Source organism: Saccopteryx bilineata, chromosome 5 (assembly GCF_036850765.1).
Source record: "Saccopteryx bilineata isolate mSacBil1 chromosome 5, mSacBil1_pri_phased_curated, whole genome shotgun sequence".
Lineage (NCBI taxonomy): Eukaryota > Metazoa > Chordata > Mammalia > Chiroptera > Emballonuridae > Saccopteryx > Saccopteryx bilineata.
The window spans coordinates 170,890,362-170,906,999 of NC_089494.1; positions in this window are offsets into that span (position 1 = coordinate 170,890,362).

The window sequence follows — 16,638 nt, forward strand, 5'->3', positions numbered from 1 at the left end:
TACTGTTACAGATTCACCACCCTTGCAGAGAACAATTCCTGTGCATTGTAGACCTGGTTAATCACACTGCATGGGCATTACTGTCTGCGCCTCTTCACTCAACCCCAAACCACTGACCATTTTTATTCAGATAAAGTTCCATTAACACAAATATCAAGTAATGACTATCAAAAGAACCAACATCAAGACCTTAAAATAGTAAAACTGGTGTCTGTGTGTTGGCACAAGGCTGTGGAAAAAGATTCATGATAATGTCATGAAAAAGCACTGTTTAGCTTGAGAGGGGGCCAGTGCCAAGCCATTACGCTTCCTTTTTATGTTACTTATTGATTTGGGAGAAAATGTAGATAGAGACCTTAACAACACTTCTTACATCTCTCCCTCCACTGTGTCTGTCTCCCTGCGAGTCTCGGACCTGGATTGCTGTTAATCGTCTCCTAATTTACTGCCTCTTTGCTCTTTCCTCTAATCTAGGGGTAGTCAACCTTTTTATACCTGCCGCCCACTTTTGTATCTCTGTTAACAGTAAAAGTTTCTAACTGCCCACTGTTTCCACAGTAATGGTGATTTATAAAGTAGGGAAGTAACTTTACTTTATAAAATTTATAAAGCAGAGTTATAGCAAGTTAAAGCATATAATAATAATTACTTACCAAGTACTTTATGTCGAATTTTCGCTAAGTTTAGCAGAATAAATCTTTATAAAACAACTTACTATAGTTAAATCTATCTTTTTATTTATACTTTGGTTGCTCCGCTACCGCCCACCATGAAAGCTGTAATGCCCACTAGTGGGCGGTAGGGACCAGGTTGACTACCACTGCTAATCCATCCAAAACCTCCTTGTCAAAGTAAACTCCCCAGAACATTGAACTGATTGTGCCAATTGTTCAGCCATAAATGTTCAGACACATTTATTTGAATTTCCTCTTTTCCCTTATTTCAACATTCAATGCCATCCAGGATTTCCCTCCAATCTAGGTTTCCCACTCATTTCCTTTTTTTCTAAATTAATTAATTAAAAATTATTTTTTGCGGGAGAAAGGGAGAGAGAGAGAAGCATCAGCATAGTTGCTGTCACTTTGGTTGTTCATTGAGCTTCTCGTACGTGCCTTGACCAGGGCTGTGCCAGTGTCCCCTTGCTCAAGCCAGCGACCTTGGGCCTTTTATGCCAGTGACCTTTGGGTTCAAGTTAGTAAGCTTTGGGATTGTGTGGACAATCTCCTGCTCGAGCTGGCGACCCTCTGCTGATGAGCCCGTGCTCAGACCCAGGGCCTTCCGGGCTTCAAACCGGAGACCTCAGTGGTCCAGGTTGATGCTTTATCCACTGTGCCATGGGTCGGCCCCACTCATCTCCCATCATATGTATTTTCTTCCTATTAAATGGGACTCACAGCTTCCCCAACACCCCTCAAACGCTTCTGCCTCCAGCCTATTCCACAGCTGGTTGTAGTACACAACACTGTCACTTATCTAAATCCTCCTCCTCCACTGAGGGCTACTTTAAAAGCTGCCTTGTCTGTGAAATCTGCGGCCTCTGTTTTTCTACGCATGTTGTTCTTTATGGTCCTCAGGATTCCTACCACTTTCTCTTTTGTCATTCTTACTTGTGCTCCTGAAATGAGTGCGTAAATGTTTGGGGTCCGCCAACCTGGATTTTAACCTCAGGTCTGTTCATTAATGCGATCTTGGTGATTAACCTTGTTAAGCCTTGGCACCTTCCTTGGTAAATTGATAATAGTTGTAACTCCCTCATTGGTTTTTTCTGATGAAGATTAAATGAGACAATGAATGTAATACACTCAACTCTGAGCTTAACACACAGTAAATGTAAAAAAAAATGTTATTATTTTTTTTAATGTGTTTATTATTTTTATTGTTTTAATTTTCTTTCTAGACTCTAACTTATATGAGGGTTAAATCTCTCTATATAGCTACCATCAGCAAACTTTTTCTGCTAAAGGTCAGACAGTCAGAGGTGAATTAAGGTTGGTTGATGTCACAGGTGCAGAAGAAAATATTGAGTCTCTTAAAAAAAGAGAGACAGGAAAAATAAAAATACATGTTAACCATACTTTTAAATAAATAAAAAATATTATGTACTATTAATGTTTAAATTGCACATATGAAACCAAACTTGGTGTCATTAGAAAAAAGTGTAAAGTTGGGGTTTTGCGGGATCCTTCAGAAATCAGGGCCCAGGGCCATGCCCGGGGTGCCTGGTGTTAAATCCGTCTCTGCAGACAGTCAATATTTTAGGCTTTGCAGGCAACATTTATCTGTAGTTTTCTAACAGATAAGAGCACTAGGAACATCTTTTATTATACTATTCGGTCTTTGACCCTGGTTCCTGACACAGGGCTATCAACCCTTGAAGGTTCCTATGTAATAGAAGTATCTCTTGTTCTGGGTGGGCTCCTGACTGAGGGCTGGTAAGCAGAAAGACCAAGCCATGATTAGAAGCTTGGATTATCAGCTTCTCCCCCAGCCTCCAGAGAGGAGAGAAGGAATTGAAGTGGTTTGTTAATGATGGATCATGCTTATGTGATAGTCTCTGTACGGCCAGTAGCTTGGCCACCATCACAACCACCTGGCCCATGCAGGTTCGCATTTGATCCGGACAGATGGTAATGGAACAACAGAGCCAAGGACTGGTGGGCCATTACCTTTATTCCTAGCTTGCACACAGCAAGTGAGTAAACATAAACACACTGGACTCCAAAACCCACTCATTCAGCGCTCACAAAACTACTGACAGATCCGAGTTTTCCTAGAATCAAAGGCTCCCACCAGTCTTATCCCCTCTGGTTCCCCGGCTCCCTTCTCCTCTCTGCACAAACTGGCTTCTCTTTCAGCAACCGGCCATCTTGACTGCCTCCTTTCCTCCAACCATGTGGCCTCTCTCCCCTGAGACAACGTGGTCTCTCTCCCTCTCCAAATGGCCTCCTAGCTCCTCCTTTTAAAACTTTTTGGTGTGAAAGTCCCTCCTCCAGCACAGGTTAGCATAACTAAGCCCCTTCCTAAGCAAGAAAGCAATCAGCCGTATCACGTGAGAGCATCATCACATGAGCAGCAGCCATTTTTATCAATAAAGGTGAGCAAAACCAGAAAATACAGATTATACAAGCTCATTTGGCCAACAGTTTCCATTAAAATCTCCAAAGTGTAAGGTTTGGGGGTTTCCAGGTGGGAACACTCCAAGGAAGGAGACACTCCAAGTCCCCAGGAACAAGCTCTTGTGCTCAGCACCCTCCCAGACCTTGTCCTGTTTCTCTCTTCATCTATGTTCTTTGTCATATCCTTTAATAAACTTGTGATATAAGTGTTTTCCTGAGTTCCATGAGCCACTCTGACAAATTAATCAAACCTGAGTAAGAGATTGTGAAAATTTTCAATTTGTAGCCAAGTTGGATAAAAATTGTGGGTAACCTGGGGACATACTGCTTGTGACTGGCATCCAAAGGGGGAGATGGTCCCATGGACTGAGCCCCTAACTGCTGGGCACTGATGCCATGTCTGGGTCGAGAGTGTCAGAATCAAGTTCAGTTGTAGGACACCAAGCCAGTTCTCTACAGAGGATTATTTGATGTAGAGAAATCACCACACATTTGGTGTCAGAAATATTGTGAGTATGAATGTAAAGAGGACTCACAGAAAGAAAGTACTGATTTTTATTGTTTTTCTTTTATTTCTCTTTTTATTTTATTTAAAAATTTTTTTTACAGAGACGGAGAGAGTCAGAGGGATAGACAGGGACAGACAGACAGGAATGGAGAGATGAGAAGCATCAATCATTAGTTTTTTGTTGTGCGTTGCAACACCTTACTTGTTCATTGATTGCTTTCTCATATGTGCCTTGACCATGGGGCTTCAGCAGACCAAGTGACCCTTACTTGAGCCAGCGACCTTGGGCTCAAGCTGGTGAACTTTTGCTCAAACCAGATGAGCCCGCGCTCAAGCTGGCGAGCTCGGGGTCTCGAATCTGAGTCCTCCGCATCCCAGACCGATGCGCTATCCACTGTGCCACCACCTGGTCAGGCTTCTTTCTCTTTTTAAATAAACTTTAAAAGTGTTAAGATTCATCCCTAGCTCACAGGCCATGCAAAAAAGAGGCTAGTGCCACAAGCAGTGCTTCCTGGATATTTAAGTTAACTGAGAAATGTGTGATTAATTAAATGAATGATTACATGATTGATCTCTATTGAGTGCCTCTGTTCTTTTTTACCTTTTGCAAATGACTTCGGTTTGTGTCTTTACCTCCTGCCCCACTCAAAGAATAAAGTATTTCCAGTGTGTCTAATTCTGGAACCAGTTGGATGAAGCCCCCAAGCATGGAGCCAGGGGTGAGCTGAGCCTTTACAGAGCTGCACCTGTCTGGGTTGGCCGACTGTCTCTAACCTGTAGCAGGGGAGCTCTATACACAGTCAGTGAGGTTAATTTATTCCAGGGAAGAAACTGGTCAGAGCATTAGATCAATATTAACCACTGTATTATGGCAGTTAGAAGGGAGCTATTTATGTTTCTCCGTGAAGTGTAAGATTCTCTCTCCCACGATTTTTTTTTTTTTTACCTGAATGTGTGACAGATCCAACTTTGCTGTGGCAAAAGAAAATGAGAATGGTGGTATTAGTGTAGTTTTTTCCCTTACTAACTGCATTTACATATCAACTCCGAGGAAAGCATACATTTGTTTTCCTTCATGCCTTGGTTTTGTCAAGACAACATCAATGATCTCTCTTAGGCATCTTTCCATGTATAGTATATACAGGAATGGAAGTGAAAATGAATGGTTTCACTCTGAGAATTTTTATTATTGACAATTCAAACATTGGCTCTGCTTCCCTTAAAAAGTCTATTCTAGAACATAATTAACATGACATGCTAAATTTGAAACAGACTATATATTTATACTTGTTTTAAATATTCAATAATTAAAGCTGGTTATTATGCTTTATATTAGAACTATAAATCCACACATTTACTCACCAGAGTAATATTAAGAAACATAATCATCAGTAATATTCACGCTATTTCCATTTCTTTTTTTAAATTTTTTTTATTAATTTTAATGGGGTGACATTAATAAATCAGGGTACATATGTTCAAAGAAAACATCTCCAGGTTATCTTGTCATTCAATTATGTTGCTTACCCATCACCAAAAGTCAGATTGTCCTCTGGGTTTTCCTTGTGCCCCTCCCCTCCCCCCTCTCAGTCCCTCTCCTTCCTCCTCCCCACCCCTCCCCACTGTAACCACCACACTCTTGTCCATGTCTCTTAGTCTCGGTTTTATGTCCCACCAATGTATGGCATCATACAGTTCTTAGTTTTTTCTGATTTACTTATTTCACTCCATATAATGTTATCAAGATCCATCCATTTTGTTGTAAATGATCCGATGTCATCATTTCTTATGGCTGAGTAGTGTTCCATAGTATATATGTACCACATCTTCTTTATCCAATCATCTATTGAAGAGCTTTTTGGTTGTTTCCATGTCTTGGCCACTGTGAACAATGCTGCAATGAACATGGGGCTGCATGTGTCTTTACGTACCAGTGTTTTTGAGTTATGGGGGTATATACCCAGAAGAGGGATTGCTGGGTCATATGGTAGTTCTATTTTTAGTTTTTGAGGAACAACCATACTTTCTTCCATAGTGGTTGTATTACTTTACATTCCCACCAACAGTGTATGAGGGTTCCTTTTTCTCCACAGCCTCTCCAACACTTGCTATTACCTGTCTTGTTGGTAATAGCTAATCTAACAGGTGTGAGGTGGTATTGCATTGTAGATTTGATTTGCATTTCTCTAATAACTAATGAAGATGAGCATCTTTTCATGTATCTGTTGGCCATTTGTATTTCTTCCTGGGAGAAGTGTCTGTTCATGTCCTCTTCCCATTTTTTTTTATTGGATTGTTTGTTGTTGAGTTTTATGAGTTCTTGTAAGCATAGGTACTAAACTCACGGACCTTGGTTTTAAAGAGTATTTTATGAATTTGAGTCCAAAGGCAAGAGAAGTGAAGGCAAAGATAAATGAATGGGACCACATCAGACTAAGAAGTTTTTGCACAGCAAGAGAAACTAACAACAAAACAAACAGAGAGCCAACTAAATGTGAGATGATATTTTCAAACAACAGCTCCATTTCTTGAAACAAGACAATTTCATATTTTGAAAGACAGTGAAAGGATTCCTCCCTGGGAAGCACAAAACGCCCACTAGGTGTTGCTGTTGCACACTGAATTAGCCAAAAGAGCCTAAGAAGTAACAATAATTCCACTCACAAATTCAATCTCATAATTGTTTAAGCAATTATTATTGGAAAGGTAAATGACTTATTTCTATATAATTGTCAATTAAATTTTATTTATAAAATATTAAATTTATTGGGGTGATGTGGTTAATAAAATTACAAAGGCTTCATACATAACCTGTAGATTGCAGCGTGCATTCACCAGCCAGGTCACGTCTCCTTCCATCACCATTTACCCCCCTCTGCACTCTCCTACCTCCTCCCAACCCTCTTCCTCCACCATGTGAACAAGTTGTCTGTCACCTGCAACTTTGTTTCATATGTGGAAGAAAAAATATCTTAGGAGAAAAGCTAAAAAATCAATACTAATTTTTATTTTTTAATAAAACAACCAAAAAAGATATATGAAAATAAAATATTTAAGGAATGCAAAAAAAAACAAAACCAGAGATAAAGTATACACCTAGACATTTCACAATGCTATGCTTTTAACAATATTCAAACACTTTTGCTTAATATAACAATTATTAATCTGGAAATTTGGTGAAATCCTGTAACAATCAAACTAAGTCTTGAAAGAAAGAAAAAAAACCCCTCAGTTTTGATTCTGGTTCAAAATTCAAATTCTATTCATTTTATTTCTAGGATTACAGAAAAGTGATACTAGCCAAAATACCAGCATAAGCTGTAAATTTGATGAACCATGCTTTCTTTTGCCTTTTAAGATTGACATGTTGAAGGTGTAATGGTGCCTGACCTGTGGTAGTACACTGGATAAAGCTGGGCCTGGAATGTTGAGGTCTCTGGTTCAAGATCCCAGTCTTTCCTGGTCAAGGCACATATGAGATGAATTGATGCTTCACACCCCTACCTGTGCCCTCCTCCCCCATTTCTCTCTCTCTCCTCTCTAAAATCAATAAATGAAAAATTTTTTTAAAAGAATGTTCAGTGTTGTTGTTGGTTATGACAATACCCAAGACTAGTTCTTGGAACCTAGGAGGCAGTAAGATCTTACTTTTTGGCAGTATAGTCACCACAGTAATTATAGAAAGGTAAAGTTATAATAATGTGGAATGCATCACTTTTACCATTAATTTCCATTTTTTGCAATCTATGGGGAAAGAGACTGTGTACCTCTTCTGTCCTGGGCAGCACAGTTAACAATGAGAGTATTACTACTGCTCTGATACTTCTCTTTCATGGAACAAATTTGCAAAGTCTGTGGCAGTGATTCATAGTTCAGGAAAGACACACCTTCCAGAAGCAACGATGAAGAAAGAAGGATATTATATGTTTAGTCTTTGCTATTTTTATCCTTCTGGCTTTTGGTTAAATTGTAACTTGCAATCATTTGGTTATGGTGATGTAACCCATTAATTCGTCAAACAGAAGCTCCATTTGAGTCAGATTCCTTTTTTTTTCAAACTAAACGAAAATGAATCTCCACGTTCTTGTCCTTTCCTTGTAGTATGTTGTTATTTTATTAATGCTCAAAGTCTATTCTATAGACCTGGTCCCACCTTGAATAAAAATTGAGTTTCTCATGAGTATATAAATAGTGCTCAGTGTGTTTTCATTAAAAGGTAATAAATATAAAAAGCAAATTAGGTATTTTTTCCTGGCCCTTGTTTATAATATGTACTAAGCATTACTATTATACTTAGGAAGTATTTTTAAGATTGAACCGGACCTTATTGGTATGGAAATTGTTGGTCCTTCTGGTGTGCTATATGGCAGAGCCCTTGTGCCATATAAAAATAATCATTAATCTATCATATTTAATTGTGCATAATTTCTTTCTTTTTTCTCTTTTAATTTCTTTTTTCTTTTTTTAGAGAGAGGAAGGGAGAGAGAGAGACAGAGAAAGAAACACTGTGTTGTTCTGTATGTGCCCTGACTGTGGGTGGAACCAGAAACCTCTGTGCTTCTGGATAATGCTCTAACCAACTGAGCAATCCAGTCCCTGAGCAATCAAGCCAGGGCTTAAATTTTTTAATTAATTAATTAATTAATTTTTGTGACAGTGAGAGGGACAGATAGGGACAGACAAGCAGGAAAGGAGAGAGATGAGAAGCATCAGTTCTTTGTTGCATCTCCTTAGTTGTTCATTGATTGCTTTTTCATATGTGTCTTGGTGGGGCAGGGCGGGGGGGCTAGAGCAGAACAAGTGACTTCTTGCTCCAGCCAGCGACCTTGGGCTTTAAGCCAGCCACCTTTGGGCTCAAGCCAGCGATCATGGGGTCATGTCTATGATTCCATGCTTAAGCCAGCGACCCATGCTCAAGCTGGTGAGCGTGCGCTCGAGCCAGAGACCTCGGGGTTTCAAACCTGGTGCTCTGTGTCCCAGTCTGATGCTCTATCCACTGCGCCACTGGCTGGTCAGGCTTTAATTTATTGATTGAGTTTTAGAGAAACAGAGTGAAGAAAAGAGAGAGGGGGGTGGGGGAAGGGAAACATTCATTTGTTGTTTTACTTAGTTGTGCCTTCACTGGTTGCATCCGGTGTGTGCCTTGCCTGGGGATTGAATCTGCAACCTTATTGTTTCAGGACAATTCTCTATCCAATGGAGCTAACTAGCTACCACTGCATAATTTCTTTAGCATCTCTCTCTCCTACCAGACTACAAACATTCCTTGGACTATTTTAGATAAACTGTTTCTATACCAATAGGTGCTTAAAAATTTTTGTAGAATGAACTAGCAAATGAATAAAGATAAACATTGCTAAATTAAACAAATGAAATATAATCCAAGGGTAAATTCAATCTTAGTTCAAAAATAACGTGAACTGCGAGTCAACCAGAATATTCCCAAGACTAAGTGCAGCAGTCCATCAATAGGAGAAGCATTTAAGATGCTAAGGAACTTACCATCTTGATTGTTTCCTAAATTTTCCAGATCCTTAATACCTCTTCCAGAATATAGTTTTCAGTACCTTGTTTCTTTTTTCTTTTTTTTACAGAGACAGAGAGAGAGAGAGAGAGTCAGAGAGAGGGATCGACAGGGACAGACAGACAGGAACGGAGAGAGATGAGAAGCATCAATCATCAGTTTTTCATTGCGATACCTTAGTTGTTCATTGATTGCTTTCTCATATGTGCCTTGACCGTGGGCCTTCAGCAGACCAAGTGACCCCTTGCTTGAGCCAGCGACCTTGGGTCCAAGCTGGTGAGCTTTTTGCTCAAGCCAGATGAGCCTGCACTCAAGCTGGCGACCTCGGGGTCTTGAACCTGGGTCCTCTGCATCCCAGTCCGACGCTCTATCCACTGTGCCACCGCCTGGTCAGGCTTTTAGTACCTTGTTTCTTGATTCTGCTGTTTCACAGTGATCAGCCCAAGACTTGGATAACAGATAGTTGCATAGCACTTTCAGGCTTCATCTGTGGGCTCCAGTCACACTAGGTATGTGTGACTGAAAACACCAGTGATTAATTAATTACGGAAAGTACTGAATGCTTTTTTGTGCTTGGCTCTATGCTCTATTCTATACACCATGGTATTTTATTAATTTGTGCCTTTATTAATGGCAATCTTTCTACCTTGAATTTCTTCCCTTTTCTTTATAGTGAAACCACTATTAGTTCTTTAACACTCATTTCAGGCCACACCTACCCCATATATCCTTCCCTGAGCCATAAGCCTGGGATCTCCTATGATGTTATATATATATATAGCTCTGTTACAGAACTTATTTTATATTAGTGCATATAAACGTTATCTGCTTATTATCCATACTCATTACTAGACTGTGAGCTCCTCAAAATATAGTGGTCAGAAGCATTCTGAAAAGAACTAGCTCTTATTTTCATTATCTCAGGTACCAACCTACCCGTATCTGCACGCAAGTTCTCTGACTTCCTTCCTACTATAATGGATGGGCTGTCATTGACTCATCTACAGCCAGTCTACCTGCCGGGGCACTTGCCTCGCACTTGGGTTATATAGTTTAAGTATAGAAGTCTAGTTTGAAAACAATTTTTCATTTAGAATTTTGAAGGCATTACCCCATTGCCTTTTATTTTTTCAGTGTTGCTGAGAAACCCATCCTTCCTTTGTAAAAATTTCCAAATTTCAGAAAAATTTAAATATCTACAAAGAATAATAATGAGTCTCCACATATCCCTCCTATTCCACAATTATCAATTCATCGTCAATCACATTGCATCGGCAGCCTACCCCCACTTCCAATTATTTTGATTCAAAATCCAGACACCATCCTGTTTCATTTGTGAATATTCAGTATTTATCTCTAAAAGACATAAAGGTTCATATATCTCATCCTTCTATGTGATTTATTTTATTCTCTCTGAGAGTTTTTAGGAAACTACTTTTCTTCCTGGATTCCTGAAATTTTATAATGATATGCTCATTGGGCCTGTTTCTGTGGGCCCTTTCTGTCTATAATCACATGATTTACAATTACAAGAAATGTCTTAAATTGTTTCAGTGATGACTTTTTGCCTCACTATTCAGTTGTTGTACCTCCTGGAAAAGTGCTCTAACTCTTCTTTCTGTTTTTTTAAATTTTTATCTCTTTGACTTTTGGTTCTCCTTTCTGAGACATTTTCTCACCTTTATCTTCCTATCTACTTACCAATTTTTCACTTCTGCTATTGTATTTTTAAAGTCTTAGAGCTCTTTGTTCTCTGATGTTTCTTTTCCGCGGCATCTTGTTTTTGTGCCACAGATGAAATATATTCTCCTTTGCTTTTTCTTTTGATAACAGAATGATACATTTTTTGAAGTTCTTCTTTCCTCTTATGTTGCCTTTTTTATGTTTGCTTATTTTGGTTTCATCTTCCGAGGTAGATGTTTTCCTCATTGCGCTTTTAATCCTTGCTCCCTGCTCATGATCAAGGAAGAGACTAGAAGCAGAATCACACACTGAGCCTGTGGCAAGGACTTTCCATCTTTGAGCTTCATAGAACTGGAATCTAGGGGGACCGTTTGTAGGGGAACCTCTAAGGTTTTTAGGTCTTTCTCTTAGACAGGTCAGATTCTGTGAGAGAGTTTTCCGGTGTCTTTTCTGAAGGCTACATATCTGGCCGGCACATTGGGAGTCATGTTGGGGAAGAAGGCCAGGGGTGTCTGCATTCAGCAATTTGCTAGACATGGGGTCTCATGGCATCCCTTTTCTGTTTTATCTGGGTTGGAGTACGGACCTGGGATCTTACTGTTACTCAAACAGCTTTTATCCCCATCTCCTTATTTAGGAACTCTCTTTCACACACTGTTTCAGATTTTTCTGGTGCTGTCATTTTCAGATCCTTCTGAAGCTGTGGTGCAAATTATGTTGCTTTTGCATTTCCTTGCTGCCAGCTTGGGACTTGGGTATTTTTGGAGAAGGGGATGCTAAAGAAATGATCACACATCGGTATCCTTTCGAACTTCCAAATTTTTGTTGCTGTTGTTGCTTCACTGTTTTGCCCATATTTGTAAATTTAGATATTAAACAAAATTTATTTATTATACTTTTCTGGGGCTTTTAGAGGGAGGACAATAGATGTGTGTTCACATCATCTTAACCTAGAAGAATTCTCCACCCCCATTTACATACCTTAAAATCTGATAACTGTTGTTTAATATAAAGGTAAACCCTGTTCCTTGTGCTGGGGTTCTGGTAACCAGAGTGTGCACCGGGACCTCCACATTTCTTGGATTAGCAGTGACAGGGCTCAGTTACTAGTAGGGTGTGGTCATACAAGATGAAATGGCTTTTATCTCTTTCTTGAAACCTCATCCACACAGTTCTGGTAACAGGACAGAAGCACTTGGGAGATGGACTGGCTGACTGCATAAATCTGGGCCACGTGACCACCTTCTTCCCACTGGTTCTGAGTCTATCCTTTGTGCAGAAGCAGAATGGGTTCCAGGAGGTTGTGCTTTTTTGTTTGTTTTGTGACAGAAAAAGAGAGAGACAGAGAGAGAGAGGGACAGACACGGACAGATAGACAGGAAGGGAGAGAGATGAGAAGCATCAATTCTTCATTGCGGCACCTTAGTTCATAGATTGCTTTCTCATATATGCCTTGACCAAGGGGCTACAGCAGAGTGAGTGACCCTTTGCTCAAGCCAGCGAACTTGGGGTCATGTCCATGATCCCACGCTCAAGCCAGATGCCCTGCACTCAAGCTAGTGAGCCCACGCTCATTTGAGATAATTGTGGAATACTACTCAAAAATAAAAAAATAACTACTGGTAGACACAACATTAGATGAATCTCATAATAATTATGCAGAGAGAAAGAAACTAGACAAAAAAGGTAGTATATACTGCATGTTTCCATTTACATAAAACTATGGAAAATACAAACTAATCAGTAGTGACAGAAAGCAGATCCATTGGTGGGGGATGGGATGGGCGACCAAGAGAAGCAAAAAAGAGAAACATGCACACACAACTTTTTTTTTTTTTTTTTTTTTTTTTTTACAGAGGCAGAGATAGGGACAGATAGGAACGGAGAGAAATGAGAAGCATCAATCATTAGTTTTTCGTTGCGTGTTGCGACTTCTTAGTTGTTCATTGATTGCTTTCTCATATGTGCCTTGACCGTGGGCCTTCAGCAGACTGAGTAACCCCTTGCTGGAGCCAGCGACCTTGGGTCCAAGCTGGTGATCTTTTTGCTCAAGCCAGATGAGCCCGCGCTCAAGCTGGCGACCTTGGGGTCTCGAACCTGGGTCCTTCCGCATCCCAGTCAGATGCTCTATCCACTGTGCCACCACCTGGTCAGGCCACACACAACTTTTGAGGACAGTGAATATATTTATTATTTTGTCTGTGATGAAAATTTTGTGACAGTATAGATAGGTAAAAATTTACCAAACTGTACTTTTAAATATGTTACAGATTACTATGTGTCAATTATATACCAATAAAGCTGTTAAAAACTTTTAAAGTTGTACACTTTAAATATAAGCAATTCTATCTCAATAAAGTTTTTGAGTCAGAGATGAATGAAAACTGAAAAAATGTTTTTTAAAACATAAATGAAGGGCTTATTTCCCTAATATAAAATCTTCACCAAATCAATAAGAAGACCCAAAACAAAACTAAAAAGTGAATAAAGGATATGAGCAATTCATAAAAAGAAAAAATAATTGCCTTTTACACCTAAGAAAATATACTCAACATCACTCATATAGAGAAAAATTCAAATTCAAGCACCACTGACACCATTTCCCCACTCTTTAATGGGCAAATGTCCAAAGATTTCATAAAACACTATATTCGCATGTGTTTTTTCCCCCATAGATGGTCAGTGTATGGACTGGCGCAACAGCGAGGAGGGATGCTTTGACAATATGTACTCAATTGCTATATCTTTCTACATAGTTATTCTACTTCTTGTATTTTTTTCTATAGATATATTTGCATAAGTACAAAATGACCTGTATTCAATGTTATTCATTGAAGTTGTATTTCTAGTAGTTAAAGACTGGCAACAACCTAAATCCCTCTCCATGGAAGATTGGTGAATTTGGCAAAACAGAATGAGAAAGTTTCTTATAAGTATGAATGAAATAAATTAATATAGAGTGAGAAAAGCAAGGGGCAGGACACTGGGTCTAGCATGCTACACTGTGGATTAAAAATAAGTTTACAAATGAATATTTGCCACAATAAACATAAGATTGTGTGGAAGGGCACACAAGAACTGGTTAAGTACGGTTGCCTTTGAGGAGCGGTTTAAGGAAAATTTGAGAATAAGTCTTTTTTTTTAATGACTTGAATTTTGAATCATTTGGATGTATTTCCTATGTTTAAAAAAAGCCTCTTGAGAAGCATGTTCACTACTCAGAAATGAACAATATAAAGGCGTAAGTGAGGTGTAAGAGGGGTGCTCTAACGATCTCCAAATCGTTGGTTATGGAACATTTAGCTCATCTTGGTGCACTCAGCGTGGTGGCTGGATGGAGCCCCCTGTGGCATGTGCCTGGGCTGGGGCCTCTGCCTCCCCCCCAAACCCAGGGAGTGTGACAGAGACCAGAACGGAAGCAATCAATTTTGGAAAATGTGGGGAATAAAAAATGATTCCTGTGCTTCAAAATGACTTCAAAGATGGGAGAAGGGAAAGTGGCTGTCCAGTACTCTCATGCGGCTGCTGACCAAAGTGGTGGTCAAAGCCCCCATTGAAGAAACTCTGAATTATGGACCCACAAGAAAATGCTAGAACTGGCCGTAAATTTAACCCAAGATGTTCAACGTACTCAGCTGGCACCAGGTTCTCAACTCTTCTGGGAATTGGGACCAGCAGACCTAATCGACAGTCACTGGTCCATAAAACCTTTACTAGGTGGAATTTTGTGGAAGGATCAGCCCCTCCCCCAGTTATGGCCGCCTCCAGCACTGAATGAGTCAGCTTTTTATGTCATCACCTATATTCCTCTCCCCCTCACCATCCGTCTCTCTCTTTCTCCTTTCTTTTTGGAAGACAAGCAGGCCCTTCAACACACTTTGTTCCCTGGTCGCCAGGTAAGTGGCTGTGAGCAGTATTTACTGCTCTTTATCCTTGGATTTGAGAGCCCAGTCTCACCCCCCCCCCCCTGTTCCTGTAAGCAGGGGAGATTTAGGCACTCTCTACAAGGTTTGTTGTGGCTTCTTCTTTGCTCCTTGATTTTTGAAAGCTGTTCTTGTAGTCCAGATTTGGTTTTTCATGCTGATTGTTCATAAATTAGTTTATAATACAGTTCAGTGGTGTGAGCTGGGAGTCTGTGTGTCTGCCTACTCCGCTGCCATCTTCCTGGTCCCACTAGGTGGAATTTTGTATGATGATGGCCCTACCATCACAAATGTTTGAAATTGTCAAATTCTAATGAACAAAGCCTGATTCATCCCCTCACTCCCCCACCCACCCACAAAAGCCTTCTGATTACTGATGCCAGTGAGCTCCTTGTGGCTGCTGAAGTCTTAGTTCATAAGAGAATTTGTTTTGTTCTACAGTTCTCCCCTCACTTCTCCTTCCCTCTCCTTGTTCTTTCCCACAGCATTTAAAACAGAAGTGTATTTTGCAACAGAAAAATAATTCATATTTTTAGGGTACAGAGTTCATAGATATTTCTAGATATTAAAGTTCTCATTATTTCTTAACATCCTTCTGGAGGTGGAAGCTGGGTGAAAAAGTTCTAAACATTTTTTAACACTTTGGAAGCAGACTGTAAAACTGCTCCTTGAAAGAAAACCGATTTACATTCTCATCTGCAGGAAATGAAAATGTCCTGTTTTTTGAATTTGTTGGCATGTGTGTTATCATTTTTTTAAATTCAAATTTGAAGTCCCTGGCCAGGTAGCTCAGTTGGTTAGGGCATCATCCCAATATGCCAAGGTTGTGGGCTCAATCCCCATCAGGGCACATACAAGAAACAAGCAATGAATGCATAAATAAGTGGAACAAGAAATGGATGTGTCTCTCTCCCTCCCTTCTTTTTTCTCTGTAAAATCAATATATTTTTTAAAAAGTTTTTAAAATTCCAATTTGATGGGCTGAACTCACATCTCATTATTTTATTTGCACATTCTAAATTGTAATGTGTGTGGACACTTTTTCAAAGTTATATTGGTAATTTGACTTTTTAAAAATATTTTTTGTTTATTCAAATAAATAATATATTGATTTCATTTTTATGATATATGATTCAAACCATACTAAAATATACAAATTTTATGTTAATATACTATGTTAGGTAAAGACACTGCATTTTTCCAGCATTTTACAACATTCCAAAATTTTAAAGCAATCATTTTTTAAGAATCCACTCTTTTGTATTGATTCTAAAAGTGCATCATTAATTCTAAATGCTTATATATTATTGGATGTATTAGAGATTTTAGAATGTTTCATTGACTTATCTGTCTAGTATTATGCCAGAACTACATTTAGTTATTTTTGCTTAAGAGTTTTAATTCCATTCTTTATTCTTTTGTTACAAATAATTTAGAATTGAAACTTTAAACGGGGTTACATTAAATGGATAATGAAACGTAGGAGATTTTAAATTTTATAATATTAACTTTCCTCATCTGACAACAAGGTCTTTTACTCCAAATTATGTAGGAGCACTTATATTCTTCTGTAAAATTTTGTACTTTTCTTTACATTGGCTTGCATATTTCTTGTTAAGTGTACTCCATGGTATTTGAAATTTATAGCCCCTTCTCCAGTGATTAGATTGCTTTATTGTGCTTTTTCAATTATGTGTCATATTGTATCACTCAGCGACCCGCAGCTCCCAGCAGTTCCCCTGCTGTCAGAGTAGTTGATGGGAGCTCCGAATGCCATAGGTCTGATGGATATTATTTATTCTCCCTGTGCTTGAATTGACACCTCTTAGTTTCCTTTTATGGCCTGTAGAGAGTTTACAGTGACTTGCTGCTGGGCCAAGGATG